This window comes from Accipiter gentilis, chromosome 4 (assembly GCF_929443795.1).
Source record: "Accipiter gentilis chromosome 4, bAccGen1.1, whole genome shotgun sequence".
Lineage (NCBI taxonomy): Eukaryota > Metazoa > Chordata > Aves > Accipitriformes > Accipitridae > Astur > Astur gentilis.
Genome location: NC_064883.1, coordinates 598,025 through 614,193, shown reverse-complemented (window position 1 = coordinate 614,193; position 16,169 = coordinate 598,025). Strand labels below are relative to the sequence as shown.

The window sequence follows — 16,169 nt, the reverse complement described above, 5'->3', positions numbered from 1 at the left end:
GTAGAGAAATCTCTCAACTCCGACAGCCAGCTGAGACTCCTCCCAGGCATCTCCCACAGTCTTCTGTCTTCTTCTTTACCTACCTAAGGGGTCAGGTAGAAGCCCCAGACTCCTCCAAGGAAGCTACCGTTGACCTTTTTTTCTTTTTTTTGGAGTAGCCTCTGACCTCCGGGATTCCCTGTGATTCCTTCCAGACGTCTCCTAGCGTCTTTTGGCCTTTTCTTATAAGGACCGGAGATCCCAGGTAGCAGCCCCAGACTTGTCTAATGAGGCTACCCTAGATGATTCTTCTCTTTTGCAGGAAGCTCTCTTCTCCGGGATCAACCCAAGACTCCTCCCAGGCGTCATCCCAGAATGTTTTGACCTCTGCGTTTGGGACCGGAGATCCCATCTACCTGCCCCAGACTCCTCCAAGTAAGTAGCTCGAGACATTTTTGTTCTCCTGTAGAGAAATCTCTCAACTCCGACAGCCACCTGAGACTCCTCCCAGGCATCTCCCACAGTCTTCTGTCCTCTGCTTTACCTACCTAAGGGCTCAGGTAGAAGCCCCAGACTCCTCCAAGGAAGCTACCGTTGAGGCTTTTTTCTTTTTTGGAGGAACCTCTGCCCTCCGGGATTCCCTGTGATTCCTTCCAGACGTCTCCTAGAGTCTTTTGGCCTTTTCTTATAAGGACCGGAGATCCCAGGTAGCAGCCCCAGAATTGTTTAATGAGGCTACCCTAGATGATTCTTCTCTTTTGCAGGAAGCTCTCTTCTCCGGGATCGACCCAAGAGTCCTCCCAGGTGTCATCCCAGAATGTTTTGACCTCTGCGTTCGGGACCGGAGATCCCAGCTACCTGCCCCAGACTCCTCCAAGTAAGTAGCTCGAGACATTTTTGTTCTCCTGTAGAGAAATCTCTCAACTCCGACAGCCACCTGAGACTCCTCCCAGGCATCTCCCACAGTCTTCTGTCCTCTGCTTTACCTACCTAAGGGGTCAGGTAGAAGCCCCAGACTCCTCCAAGGAAACTACCGTTGAGGTTTTTTTCTTTTTTTTGGAGGAGCCTCTGACCTCCGGGATCCCCTGTGATTCCTTCCAGACGTCTCCTAGCGTCTTTTGGCCTTGTCTCATAAGGACCGGAGATCCCAGGTAGCAGCCCCAGACTTGTCTAATGAGGCTACCCTAGATAATTCTTCTCTTTTGCAGGAAGCTCTCTTCTCCGGGATCGACCCAAGACTCCTCCCAGGCGTCATCCCAGAACGTTTTGACCTCTGCGTTCGGGACCGGAGATCCCATCTACCTGCCCCAGACTCCCCCAAGTAAGTAGCTCGAGACATTTTTGTTCTCCTGTAGAGAAATCTCTCAACTCCGACAGCCACCTGAGACTCCTCCCAGGCATCTCCCACAGTCTTCTGTCTTCTGCTTTACCTACCTAAGGGGTCAGGTAGAAGCCCCAGACTCCTCCAAGGAAGCTACCGTTGACGTTTTTTTCTTTTTTTTGGAGTAGCCTCTGACCTCCAGGATTCCCTGTGATTCCTTCCAGACGTCTCCTAGCGTCTTTTGGCCTTTTCTTATAAGGACCGGAGATCCCAGGTAGCAGCCCCAGACTTGTCTAATGAGGCTGCCCTAGATGATTCTTCTCTTTTGCAGGAAGCTCTCTTCTCCGGGATCGACCCAAGACTCCTCCCAGGCGTCATCCCAGAACGTTTTGACCTCTGCGTTCGGGACCGGAGATCCCATCTACCTGCCCCAGACTCCCCCAAGTAAGTAGCTCGAGACATTTTTGTTCTCCTGTAGAGAAATCTCTCAACTCCGACAGCCACCTGAGACTCCTCCCAGGCATCTCCCACAGTCTTCTGTCTTCTGCTTTACCTACCTAAGGGGTCATGTTGAAGCCCCAGACTCCTCCAAGGAATCTACCGTTGAGGCTTTTTTCTTTTTTTTTGGAGTAGCCTCTGACCTCCGGGATTCCCTGTGATTCCTTCCAGACGTCTCCTAGCGTCTTTTGGCCTTTTCTTATAAGGACCGGAGATCCCAGGTAGCAGCCCCAGACTTGTCTACTGAGGCTACCCTAGATGATTCTTCTCTTTTGCAGGAAGCTCTCTTCTCCGGGATCGACCCAAGACTCCTCCCAGGCGTCATCCCAGAACGTTTTGACCTCTGCTTTCGGGACCGGAGATCCCAGCTACCTGCCCCAGACTCCTCCAAGTAAGCAGCTCGAGACATTTTTGTTCTCCTGTAGAGAAATCTCTCAACTCCGACAGGCACCTGAGACTCCTCCCAGGCATCTCCCACAGTCTTCTGTCCTCTGCTTTACCTACCTAAGGGGTCAGGTAGAAGCCCCAGACTCCTCCAAGGAAGCTACCGTTGAGGTTTTTTTCTTTTTTGGAGGAAGCTCTGCCCTCCGGGATCCCCTGTGATTCCTTCCAGATGTCTCCTAGAGTCTTTTGGCCTTTTCTTATAACGACCGGAGATCCCATGTAGCAGCCCCAGACTTGTCTAATGAGGCTACCCTAGATGATTCTTCTCTTTTGCAGGAAGCTCTCTTCTCCGGGATCGACCCAAGACTCCTCCCAGGCGTCATCCCAGAACGTTTTGACATCTGTGTTCAGGACCGGAGATCCCATCTACCTGCCCCAGACTCCCCCAAGTAAGTAGCTCGAGACATTTTTGTTCTCCTGTAGAGAAATCTCTCAACTCCGACAGCCACCTGAGACTCCTCCCAGGCATCTCCCACAGTCTTCTGTCCTCTGCTTTACCTACCTAAGGGGTCAGGTAGAAGCCCCAGACTCCTCCAAGGAAGCTACCGTTGAGGTTTTTTTCTTTTTTGGAGGAAGCTCTGCCCTCCGGGATCCCCTGTGATTCCTTCCAGATGTCTGCTAGAGTCTTTTGGCCTTTTCTTATAACGACCGGAGATCCCAGGTAGCAGCCCCAGACTTGTCTAATGAGGCTACCCTAGATGATTCTTTTCTTTTGCAGGAATCTCTCTTCTCCGGGATCGACCCAAGACTCCTCCCAGGCGTCATCCCAGAATGTTTTGACCTCTGCGTTCGGGACCGGAGATCCCAGCTACCTGCCCCAGACTCCTCCAAGTAAGTAGCTCGAGACATTTTTGTTCTCCTGTAGAGAAATCTCTCAACTCCGACAGCCACCTGAGACTCCTCCCAGGCATCCCCCACAGTCTTCTGTCCTCTGCTTTACCTACCTAAGGTGTCAGGTAGAAGCCCCAGACTCCTCCAAGGAAGCTACCGTTGACGTTTTTTCTTTTTTGGAGGAGCCTCTGCCCTCCGGGAGCCCCTGTGATTCCTTCCAGACGTCTCCTAGAGTCTTTTGGCCTTTTCTTATAAGGACCGGAGATCCCAGGTAGCAGCCCCAGACTTGTCTAACGAGGCTACCCTAGATCATTCTTCTCTTTTGCAGGAAGCTGTCCTCCAGGATCGACCTGAGAGTCCTCCCAGGCATCTCCCAGAATCTTTTCGCGTCTGCTTTTCAGACCTTAGATCCTAAGAAAAGATACCTATGAAGAGGCCAAAAGGCTCTGGAGATGCCTGGGAGGAGACACAGGTGGATCCCAAAGGGGCGAGCTTGCTCCAAAAAAAGAAAAATCTCAAGGGTAGTTTCCTTTTAGGAGTCTGGGGCTGCTACCTGAGATCTTGCACGAGCAGCAGGCAGTAACCTAGCCAAAACGGAGCGGAGGAGGCCTGACAAGTGGTCCTGCTCAGTGCTGCAGAGGAAGGCAAAAACTCCTGGGGCCCAGTGCCAATCTGCGCCAGGGTAAAATTCCTTCCTGACCCCAGAGCTGGCAATCGGCTATTCCCTGAGCACGTGTGAGCAAGACCTGCCTCCTGGTCCCGCAGGCCGGTCAGGCCCCCCAGAGGATGCCCAAGCCCTGTTCTCCCTGAACCTGGAGCCATCTTGGGGCTTCCAAGAGTGGCCAAGTGCCCCCGGCCTGATTGACCTTGGGGGCAAGAATCCTTCCCGCGCCTTTGGGCCACCAGCGGGTGCTCCAAAGCACTGGGAGCCCTGGCAACATCTCTGCATCCCACTTCTTACGGCTGCTGCCACTGGTTCTGCAGGGAGTGAGGACGGCGAGCTCTGCAGTGCTCCTCAAGAAGACATTCCCTTGGTCTTGCCACAGCTCTCCATGCAAACAAGCCTGATGGCCTCGGGCACCTCCAGGGCTTGGTGGTTCTTCATGTCTCTAGCAGCCTGGTCCAGCCTTTGGTCTTCCTCCCTCAGCACTGGGCAAGGAATTCCAGCGGCTCCTCACGGACTTCCTCTGGGATGTGTCTGGGCCGCCTGCCAGGCAGACTGGCAGTGGGACAGGGGAGGCTGCCCCTTTTATAGTGCCCCGGGGCATTGTGACTGCTGCGTTGCCGGGTGGTGGCATTGTGACATGGGGTGGGGGGTGAGGGGGCCCCCTGTGCGCAGCGCTGCCTGCCGCCCCTCGGCCCAGCATCCTTGGGAGGAAGGCCTTTGGGGTGCCAGCCCCGCGGGCTGTGTGGCGTTACTGAGTCCAGAAGTTTGGCAGAAAATAAACTGCCTTGCATTCCAGCTTATCCTCAGATGTCAGAGGGGCTGGGGACGGCTAGGTTTAATTTCTTTCTGAGCGATGTCCAATTCGACGCTCTAAGGGCGGTCGCGTTCAATATGCTGAGCTATCACAATGAGGGATGCCCTTAATAGCGCACTGTACTCTCGGCTTAGCTGTCTTCAATGCACGAGAATGACCAGACTTAGGGAGTTTGATTGCACGAACGAACTATCACGACTAGATTAATGAGCAGCGCACTTTATTAAAGCAACGGTACAGGTGCTTTTGGATTGCCTGTGATAAATAGACTGTCTGCAAAGCACGTGCAGGTGGCATTACAGTCGCTTATAAGCGCATGAAATGATGAAAGAAAAGAGCTCTGAAGAATTCTAAGTTAGAATTATAATTCTAATTAGAATTCTAATTCTAATTCATTTCTGTTGTAGGTACCCGTTGCTTTGGCTCCAACCACCCCTGAGAGCGCGGCAGAGCCCCTGGTGCGCCCAGAAGAGCTGGCAAACCTGTCAGAGGAAAGATGGTAAAACGAGCTCGCTTTGGTTAAAATCAGAACCGACTCTAGTGGGTCGTGCCTTTCCCTACCTCATACCGCTGTGGGATGAAAAGGTTTGCAGGCTCTCCCCAGGACAAGGAGAAAAAGAAAAAACGAAAGAGAAAACAGGTCTGGGGAGAGAAGAGTGACAGACACGCAGAAAAGAGGAGGAGGAAGAGAGAAAACGTTTTTGGGGACGGACCGGTGAAAAGATGCAGGAAGGTCCAGCAGTTCAGGAAGCCCAGGTGTGTACCAGGCTCTGCTGCCCATCTTTCCCAACTCTCAGCGCTGCTGCAAGTCAGTCCGACCTGCTGGCAAGGGACGGTGCTGCGCGGGGCTTGGAAATAACTCCATGGCCGCTCCCCAGGGGCTCCCCATCGAGCCCTGCTGCGTGGCACAGGGGCCCTGTGCATCTGTGCATGCATGCAGGTCTCTAAGGGCATTTCCCGTGGGCATAAGGCGCCAGAGCCGTGCCCTGGTTGATGCCAGCCATAGCTCTCTCTTCTGGGCTATGAACAATTCCTCGTCAACGGTGTTCCCTAAAGAAAGGGGAAGCGAGTCATGCCTATTCCTGCCTTCATGGGTTTATCAGTGCTCTCTGACTCTGTCGTTGTAGGTGCCGTTTCCCTGTTACTGGCTGAAGCCCTGTGACTCCCAGGCCCGCCCCCCGCCGCAGTTGATGTTTGCAATAAAAGGATCTTTTCTCTCTTCTGAGTGTGTCTGCCATACGATATTCTGGAGTAGGTAGATGGGTTTTTGTGATGAGTCCTCGGGGAGGAGTCTGGGATCTTGCCTTGTCCCAGCATCCTTTCCCGCAGGCATCAGGGCTGAGTTCAGGTGCTTTAGGAGTGAAACCAAAGCACGGACTCACACAGGAGGGTGGAGGTTGGAAGGGACCTGTAGAGTTCCTCTGGTCCAACCTGCCTGCTCAAGCAGGCTCACCTAGAGCAGGTTGCCCGGGACAATGTGCCCTTGGGTTTTGAACATCGCCAAGGACGGAGACTCCGCAAACTCCCTGGGCAACCTGTGCCAGTGTTTGACCACGTTGACAGGAAAAAGTTGTTTTCTCATGTGCAGCTGGAGCATATCATGTGTTTTAATTTGTGCCTGTTGCCGCTGGTGCTCTCACTGGGCACTCTTGAGAAGAGCCTGGCTCCCTCATCTTCATTCCCTCCCAGCAGGGATAGATAGATGATAGATTGATAGATAGATAGATAAAGAAACCCCCCGGCTTTCTCTTCTCCCCACGGCAGTGTGCCAGCTTAAAAGCACCAGGGCAAAGTTGGCTTCCTTGAGGCTCCTTGTTTTGCAGGTGACTTGGAGACGTGGAGGTGCGTGAGGTTCCCCTGCCAAGAGAGGCAGAGGGCTGGAGGGCACAGCTGGACTCCTGCTCCTGCAACAGCAGGGACTCGCTGGCCAGAAATGGCCCCGAGGACCCCGGCAAGGGGCTGTGCTCAGTGCTGCAGAGGAAGGGGAAACTCCCCCCGGGAGCTGTGCCAATCTGCCCGGGGGAAAAAAACTTCTTCCTGAGCCCAGCCCTGGTGCCCCGAGCAGGGTCCGGGGAGCTCCTGCGGGGGAGCGCGTTTGGGGTCGGCAGCCAGGGACCTTTTCCAGCCTGTTTGGTGCAAAGGCACGGGTGGGCATGGGGCATCAGTCCCGGGAGAGCCGTGGCTGACTCCTCTTTCCCGGGAAGGGCAGGTCGCTCTCGCCGTGTCTCTGTCCTGCGCCCACCCGGGTTTCTTTGTCCTGCCAGCTGCTGCCCAGCGAGGAGGATTCGGCTGAGCTCAGCAGGGATGTCCCGGGACCCGCTGAAGGAGAGCTCCTGCTTGGTCAGCATCCTGACCGCTAGCCCCGCTCTCGGGACGGCACGTCCCGTCCCACGCGTGAAGCGGTGCCTGGGCTTGCCCTGGGAGCGGCACGACTCGGGAGCATTCTCCGGCTGCTGCGGCTCCCGTCCGTGCGATGGACGGAGGCGGCGGTTTCCCTGGCGGCTCTCCGCTGGTCTCGGCCCGCGACCCCTCGGGCTCCCTTTGGGCAGCCCTGCCCCGCACCCTGGGGATGGAAAGCGGCGTGATCCTGCTGCAGCTGCAGCTGCAGCTGCTGCGGGGACAAAGCCACGGGGGAGTGAGCGAGCGAGCAGCCTCGTGGTGCTTGGTCGCCAGCTGGGCTGAAACCACCACAGTCCTTTTTTGCTGACATCATCGCAACTGGGGAGAGAAAGGGCTGAGCTACCAGGGCCACTGCCAGCAGACTGTCATTAGGCACCAGAGTCAACGTTGACTCGAGAGGCCTGGGCAGAGCCCAGACCCCCCTGAAAGCAGCTGCAAGACCTGCCACGAGGTACAGGCCAACTCCTCTGATGCTTCGGGCTCACGCTGGAACCCCAAGCGCTCCAAGCCCCAAAATGCAGCTGCCTCTGCAGCGCAGCAGCAGCAGCAGCCAGTGCCGAGCAGCGTGGGGAGCTGGAGCAGAGGGCTCCGGGCCGGGCTCGGCTCCCTTCGGCTCATCTCGTTTCTGTTCGGCTCCCTTCGGCTGGGCTCGGCTCCTCTCGGCTGGGCTCGGCTCGGTTCGGCTCCTCTCGTTTGCGCTCGGCTGCCCTCGGCTCCGTTCCGGCCGCAGCCCCGGCCCGGCCCCGCCTGAGGCAAGGGCGGGTGGCGGGCGAAGCGGGGCCGGTGGCCGTGGCGGGGGCTCCTCCCCGTCCGTGGAGCGGTGGGCTGCCCGGCGGTCGCCAGCGCCGAGGCTGCCCGGGGGCCTCGCAGGCCGGCAGCGGGGCTGAGGCGGCGGCGGCGGCGGTGGCGGCGGTGGCGGCGGCATCTCCCCTCGCGGCAGGCCGGGGCGCCGGGTCCCGGCCTTCCCCCCGCAGGCCCGGCCAGCCCCGGCCCCTCCCTGCCGCCCCCGGGGCTGCGGGGGCAGCAGGGGACTGCCTGCCGCTGGTGGCTGTCCAGCGGAGGCCGGCGGGCACCGCGGAGACGTGCGGCTGTGTGTGGAGAGAAAGGAGTTTCTGCCGGCTGTCCCCGCAGGGAAGGGACCCGCAGCCGCCGGGGGTCTCCCTCCCTCCCTCCCAGCCTGGCATGGGTGGCGGGCTGCGACACAGTCCTGCCCGGGCGTTCTTGGCAGCCCCCGGGGCAAGAGGCCCTGGAGGGAGCTTCAGGGAGGTCGGCAGTGGCGTTTCCAGAGCAGTCGCGTCCCGTTGGCTCTGCTGCTTCCTTCCCTCGGCTGGGAGAACGGAGGACGTCCTCGACAGCAGGTACCTACCTGTCGGTTGCCTGAAACCAGGAGGTTCCTAGGTTCCTAGGAGACCCTCAATTCGGACGGGACTGGGGGGGCTGCTCTTTTCCTGCCCTCTTTCACTGACCGTGAAAGCGGTCGCTTCCGAGGGGCTACTGCGCTTGCACGGGAGTGTAATGGGAGTAATGGGAGCTGTAAAAAGCGCTCCTGTTCCAGTGCCGTGCGTGGGTTTCGTGCTTCAGTGGGAAAAGAGGCTGGTTTTACTGACGGTGTTTTGAAATGTTGTTTAAAGCGTTCAGCTGAGAAGCTCTCGAGCCTCTGTAGTGGTTTAACCCCAGCCGGCAGCTAAGCCCTGCACGGCCGCTCGCTCGCTGCCCCGCAGTGGGAGGAGGGAGAGGATCGGAAGGGTGAATCAACTCGCGTGTTGGGATAAAGATGGTTTAACAAGTAAAAGCTGTGCACGCGAGCAAAGCCAAGTCAGGAATTCAGTCACTGCTTCCCATTGTCTGGCAGGTGTTTAGTTTGCAGGAAAGCAGGGTTCCATCATGCCTAACAGTTACTTGGGCATGTCCCCCCTTCCTCCTTCTTCCCCCAGTTATATTGCTGAGCGTGACATCCTGTGGTCTGGAATATCCCTTGGGTCAGTTGGGGTCAGCTGTCCCAGTTTTGTGCCCCCCCTAGCTTCTTGTGCACCCGCAGCCGACTCCCTGGTGGGGTGGGGTGAGGGGCAGAAAAGGCCTTGATGCTGTGTAAGCACTGCTTTCAGCACAAATCCAAAACGTAGCCCCGTGCAAGCTACTGTGGGGAAAATTAACTCTCTGCCAGTCAAAACCAGCACAGCCGTGGAGCTCTGTACGCAAAGTATGTCCTTCTTTCTTGGGCTGTCTGCTGGTAGCAATGTGCCTTTTGCTGGCCTGGCAGTCTGGCGCTCAAGTGTGGATGTGGAAAGAGTCTTTGGAAACTCTCAGTGGCAGCAGTTGTTTGTTGTGCTCTTGGGATTTTTTCTTTCACGAGGTTCCCCTTGCGCTGCCACTCCTCTTTCCGACGTCTTTGTGACAAACCTGTCCTGTTGTTTGGAAAGAAGAGCATGCCTCTGCTGCAGGCAGAGGGGCTGAGCAGGCCTTTTAGGATAACTGCTGCTCTCAGTTTCTAGAAGGCACTGTAGTGTCAAGCCTGAGAAAGGAGAGTGAAGGGAGAGTGTTTTAGTCTGTGGTACTGCTGGCATGCAAGGCAGAGAAAGGAAAGCGGCCTTTGGGTGTGCAGGGGACAATGAATAGGAAGGTTGTGGGAGGTAACAGTTGTGTGGTAAGGCTGCAATGGGAAGTTTGAGTTAGCAGCCAGCAAAGTAACTAAAGCACAGGGTGCTGAGCAGCCTGGTCAGCTGGGGAAGATGTAAAACAAGTGAGGAGGATGGTCCTTTAGAAGTGAAAAAGAGACTTTCCCTGAGGGTGTTGCCCTGGAGGAATCTGCTTGTGTCTGCTAGTCAGGCAGGCAGACAGAGATGATGGGCAAGTGCTTCTGTGAGTGGGCAAAACCTTGACCAGCTCAGTCGAGGAGCTCTGGAGCTTTTAGTTTGAGAGGGGACTGGGAATTGCCGGAGGCTGCGATCTGTAATAATTCCAGAAGTTTGAGGTGCTCTGAAAAAGGAGCTGGAGCTGCTTAGGTTTAAGGGTTGTATTTTTAAGCAGGTGCCTCTAGATTGGGTCCTGCTGAAGGAGTGTTCTGTAGGGCTCAAACTTGGTCTGAAACTTTATGAGTTGTTGTTGGTGTCTCAGCCTCTGATAAAAAATGAATAATGATAGTATTCATGAGTATTAATAAAAAAGCCGTGGCTCAGCATAATCTGGCTCCCTGTGTATGTTGTTGCAAGGGTGTGATCATCATCAGACAGCAGTTCAAGGTTGATGCCCTCAGAGGCTTTTGGAAAATGTTCTGAACTGTTGAGGTTAAGTCTCTTTTCAGGTGGTGGCACCCGTGCAGAAACTAGGACTGAGATCCTTTTGAGCCAGGAAAGTATCCCTGCATCAGAGGAACAGAACAGTGTCGTGGCATCCCGAAAGGGCTGTTTTCATGCCAGTGAGGTTGCAGCAGGGCTAAAATGCCATAGGCAATGACTCAAGCCTCTGCCTAGAGAGTGGTTTTATGAGTGTGAGTGAATTTGCTTTGGCAATGAGATGTGCACAGGCATTGCCAGGGCCTGGCTTTACTCTGGAAGTGACTGTTGTTAGCTGCTGCAGAATTGAAGAGACTGTGCTATGAACACCACGCCAATTAGGCTGTCTCCAGACCTGAAGCTGCATTAAATCTCGTGCCACACTAGTCTCCTTTTTCCTTTGGAGAAGTAGGCCGAGTCTTTGAAATTCTGCTGCATGACTTTATTTTGGGATGAATTGAAACGCAGTTGTTTCTTTAGCTTTGCTTATTAGCATTCTGCTGGAATAGCGTCAGATCTAGGAGGATTAACCTTCCTCCTTGTTTTGTTCTCTGTGTTGATTTTGGAGAGGAAGGTGTGTTGTCTGTCTTGTGGTGTCGTGTGGTGTTCAGAAGATGCTTGAAATGTTGCTCTTGTCTGTGACCAAGCTCTTTCCCTCAGCGTAATCCCTTTGGACAGTGCTGCCAGTAGTGTGCGTACGTTTCTGAGCAGCCTGCAGGTGTTTGATCTCCTGATGGTACAGAGAGCACTGCATTTGTTTGAGTTTGGCAGCCTGTCATCGCCCCTTGCTTTCTTCCATTCTTTCCACCCTCTTCAGCGTCCCTTCCTGAATCGTACTTTTGTGTCCCTGGTGATTCATGAAGGCTTCATGACCACAGCGTGAGTCTTGGGTGGGTGATATCTGTCCTTCTGCTGTGGCGCGCTGTGTAACTCCTTTCATTAACTTGTTCCATATTAAGCGAGGAGAGGGCCTTTCTGAAGAGGAAGGAGAGTTCTCATCTCTGACCGAGTTCTGGCTGGGGCCCCTGAATGTGGAGGATATGAGAATGGCTGCCTGCCAGACCATATACCAGAGAACACTTGCATGCCGTAATTCCTTACACTCCACCCTATTTCCTTATTTCCAAGTGACACTTGTGCGACATTTGTTTACTTATGAATGGGTTCAGCTTTCCTTTGAGACTTTCTCTCTCTGTGGATTTTATTGTTGGCCGATACCTGGCAGTGAACAACTTTTGAGAAGCTGGCTTACAAAAGATGTAGTTAATAGTTGGGAAGCTGTGGAAGCCAGGGGACGTTCTTTTAATGACGCCATTACTTTGTGGCCAAGCTTGGTGACAGCTGATGAGTTCTGTTGTTGTCATCTTCTTCCTGAGACAGAAGAAAGCCCCTGCCGTTCCCGAGGAAATGAGACCAATATACTGCCTGTTTAAAAATGCTCCTGTTAGTTAAGTTGAAACAAATCTTCAGAGTACAGTAGTAGCATTGCAAATATTATTGAAGAAAATGTGCTGATTGTAACTGATACAGAAAATTATTGGTTAATTTCTCTTTCTGTTTCAATTTTGAAAATACTGAAAGGTATTCCTAGAAAAAGTTTCCCGTTTATAAAGCAGGAGTTTGTTGGGGCTGAATTACAGTTCCTTTGTAACTGAATTGGGTCAATATTCCGAAAAAGGGGAATATGTTTATTTTTGAAACAGGTCAATACTGCATGTGTTGTGCTGGCAAGGAGGAGGCTTCTTAAATGTAGAACTTGTTAAATTTAAAAGCACACCTCCACTCTCCATAGTATTGCTTCTATGTTAATTCAGGGTTAAGATATTCGTTCACTTCAGTTTCTGTGAATCTGTTAGGGCAGCGTGCTCTAAGGTGATGGGAGGGAGCAGGGGGAAGAAGGGGAGGAGGAAAAGCAAAATATCTGGAACCTGCTCTTCCATGACTCCTGCAAACTGTAATGTTATTTTTTTTTCCCAAGCCTGAAAACTGTACTTGGCGGTGGGATTGTGGCTATCTTGTTAATATTCTTCCTTCCTTTCTTGTTTTGGCCTCTCCAGGAAGCGATTCGAGTAATCCTTGGAAATCTTGATGATTTACATGCATTTTCTACAGACCACTATCTTTCTGTGTACCCTTTCTTTCCTACTTGTAAAAGAAAAGGTCCAATGACTTGTATCTGTTGGGCATTGCTTAATTTGACATTCCTGCCTAGTAGTGCGCAGATCTTTAGCTGGAGTACGACTCCTCTGAGCTTCGCAGTTTTACATTAGCTGAAGATCCTCCTCAGTTGTTGCCTTCACCAGAGAACTGATGTATGTAAAAAGAATGTTTTGCAGTGTTTTCAGATGGCCACCCCTGCGTTCCAAATCTGATTTAGCCAGAGAAAACGAACGTGCATATATAAAGTCCCAGGAAGCCCACGTAATGCGATTGCAAGGAAAGCTAGTGCGTTGTTTCAAAAGGTTAATAAAACGTAAAGCGCTCCTTACAGGCGCAGCAGCGTTGGCCCTCTAGTAGAGAAGACCGCAGTAGTTTTCTTGTAAGGTACATTAGGATTAAGTATTGTAGTTGCTGTAGTGTAAAGGGTTACGGAGAAGTTACTCTCCTGAGGCTGTTGTTGCAGAGAAAAGTAAGTTAGTGGAAGGAGAAGCCTTTTCAGTCCTAAGGTGCGTCAGTTTGTGAATCGGATCAGGCCCTTCGGCATCATCTCCTCCCGTGATTCCGAGTGCCCAGGAGTAATGAACACCCGCGTGTTTCCGCCTCCAAGGCATCCCCTTCCAGTCTCGGCAGACTGCGTTATTGCCACCCCTGGTCCTAGCAGGCAAGAACGAGATCATCCTCTTTCTCTGTCAGAAGCTGGTAGGTATGAGAGCAACTTATTCCTGTTGCTGCCAGGAAGAGAAAGTAGCCCAGAGCATCGTCAGACAGGAGGCACCCAAACATAGGAAGCCTCGTTGTTGGTTTGCTTCGCTAAAGCGCAGCCAGTTTTGCCTGCGTGCTTGAGGAGGGTTTGATTCACGAGCTTGTATTTCTGGAACTGGGAAGTCCATCCACCTGCTCAGGCAGCACCGGGCCCTGCGGAGAACTGCAAGCTCAGAGGCCTGGCGTGATGAGTTGTCCTGCAGTCTGTGTGTCGGGCTCCTCGCTGTAGCATACCTCTTAGTTAATCGCCAGCTGTGGGAGTCCTTGAAGCCAAACTCAAACGAACAATTTCATCCCTTAAAGGAACTGACTGTGTCATCTAGGCAAATCTTGGGCTTCATCTCTGGTCCTCAGGATGCAAATGGAGTAAAAGTATTCATGTTACCTGTTTCTTCCTGAGGTCAGAGGCACGTAAGAAGGCTGCTGCCTGGCGTCACCCATTCGTGCATGCATGAGCTCCTAGGTGTGCGAACTGCACCCCCAGGAAGGAACGTCTGTAACTGTGGCGTTTGTCATGTCAGTTATCTTTTGTCCTCCCATTTTGAGGAGGACTGTGAAGTGAATGTAATGACGCTAGTCCTGTGAATCCTAGTCCTTTTCAGGTTTAAAAATAATATTTAAAAGAATTACTTTTTAGTTAGGAAAGCTGATGAGGTTTTCTTCACAGGGTTGGGAGAGCCTGGCATGTTGTTTTTTGCGGGAAGATGTCAGGACTGAAGCCAGATGCAGTTAAGGAAACCCAATGCTATGAATGCAAGCAACTGATGGGAGAGTGTCACCTGGATGAGTGTTTCTTGTAATGTGTTACTAGCGTATGGTGTCTCCTCACATCTCATTTCTCCGCTGTGTAGTTCGATGTGTCACTTGTTCAGCTGCTGCTGCTCATTAAATATAAATCTCCATTGGCAGGAGCAGTTACAGGGTCGTGGATCTTGGACCAAGATCCTCAAAACCCCCTAGCTATGCGAGGTTTCCCTGCCGCACGTGCACTGCCTTTGTGTCCTGACGCTCTGTTTCTCCAGGAATGTCGGTATTTGCGTGGGGAGTTTCAAGGACCTGCCTGTGGACGCGACGGCCCCTACACCCCTGATGTATTCTTCTGGTGCTGCATCCTCTTCTTCGCCACCTTTGCCCTGTCAGGCTTCTTGAAGAAGTTTAAAACCAGCCGCTGCTTTCCAACCAGAGTAAGTAGAAGGAGGTGGCCAGCGTCCATCTCCACACTCGTTTCCCAAAATGGCTTTCCTGGAGCACTAAGCAGTATTTGCCCTGCCTTGGTCAAGCTGGGAAATGTTGGCCTTGTGGGCCAAGCTCTCCAAGAGCTTGGATGTCCCGCACTCATTTCCATGAGTGCAAAATCATCATAGCGTTTCCCACATGCCTTGTGACCTGCCCCAGATTGAAGATTTTTGGGGTTTGATTTTTTTAATATGTTTTTTCTCCTCAGGTAGTAGGAAGTCAGGTTTCCAAAAGTTTTGGGGTTGGGGTTTTCGGTTTATTTTTTTCCCCCTACCTTCTGCGCATTATGTGCACGAGCGGAAAGTAGATTCGAATGAGGAGCTTCCTTTTGAGGACTAAAGGATGCCTCAGTGCCTTGTTGCCATTGTAGCTGTGAATGTAGCTGTAGTGGCAGACATCTCTTTTCTTAATTTTAATATTATTTTTAGGTTTTGACTTAAACCAACCCTTGTCGGCCTAGTTAAGCTTTTTTTATTGTCTGACCCCAGATCTCACAGGGACAAACACAGCAGCAGTAGCTAAGCAAGGGATCAGGCTGCATGTGCTCAGAGGGGTGGTGGGATTTGGTTAAGCAGCCTTAATGTTGTGGATGTCTGCAACTCTTGCATCTCACCTTAGGGCCCTGTTTGCCATGCCCCTCTCACCTCTGGTTTCTCGCCCCAGGTACGGTCCACAGTGAGCGACTTTGCTGTTTTCCTCACCATCGTCATCATGGTGCTCCTTGACTTTGTGGTTGGGATCCCATCGCCAAAGCTCCAGGTCCCCCATGCGTTCAAGGTAACGGGGTGTTTTGGCACGTGGGGGTGCCACAAGGTGATGCCAGGGCAGGGCAGGGCTGAGTCTGGAAGAGATGCTGGTGGTGTGACCATCTCCTCTTCCACCTCCAAGTGCCTTGCTTCCTCCTGGAAACGAGAAGATGGCCCCAAAACTAGATACCTACAGGGGAAGTATCTAGAGCTGCTTGCAAGGAGGAGACTGGCACTGCTGAAGCCCCCGGGAGAGGGGGACATGAAGCCAGGGCTGGGAGGTGCTCTGACGCAAGGAGGGAGGGGAAAATGAAAGCCAGTGGAGTGCCTGGGCTGGGAGACAATGCTGATGTGTGGGCTTTGTTGCAGCCTACCAGAGACGACCGCGGGTGGTTCATCAACCCCATAGGACCCAACCCTTGGTGGACGGTGTTGGCTGCGCTCGTCCCAGCTCTGCTCTGCACCATCTTGATATTCATGGACCAGCAGATCAGTGCCGTTATTGTGAACAGGAAGGAGCACAAGCTGAAGGTAAGGGCCTGCGAGAGATGACCCCAGCCCCTTCTGGGCTGCAGGTCTGGGGAGAAGCTCTTATTCCCGATGCTTTCTGAAGGCATTGGTTTGGGACAAGGTCAGGCTGCGTGGCAGGATGCTCTCCTGGATTAACGATGATGCAGGGAGCAAGTGACAGGGCAGTTCAGATGAGCAACCTTTTGGAGGAGCAAATTAATCTTGGAGCAATAGAGAACTGCGTTTTTGTTTTAAAATGGCAGCAGCAGCAGGTGTGGGGAATGAATTGTTTTGATGCGCTGCCAGGGATAACTCAGAGTCACACCTTCCTTGCAAGTGGTACAGTTTTCTTTGTGAGTGGAAAAAATGGTTTGGTGCTTTTGGGTTGTGGCTTGTTGTTTTTTGGAGAAGTATTTAATGCACAAGCTCTGCATATCCATTGTGTCTGAACTCCTGCCAGATTTTCATGCCAGGTGCTTGTGCAAATCCTGCATACACCCTTCCTTGTTTCCATTTCTTGTTTTGAATT

General features: G+C 52.9%; 1 long non-coding RNA gene across 1 annotated transcript; it reads left to right on the top strand.

Moving 5' to 3' along the window:
* Positions 1-4,966: 4,966 nt before the first annotated feature.
* On the top strand, positions 4,967-5,843 carry LOC126037583 (uncharacterized). Its single transcript, XR_007505758.1, has 3 exons — positions 4,967-5,053; positions 5,140-5,310; positions 5,682-5,843. It is a non-coding gene; the product is annotated as an uncharacterized LOC126037583 (long non-coding RNA).
* The last annotated feature ends 10,326 nt before the right edge of the window (positions 5,844-16,169 follow it).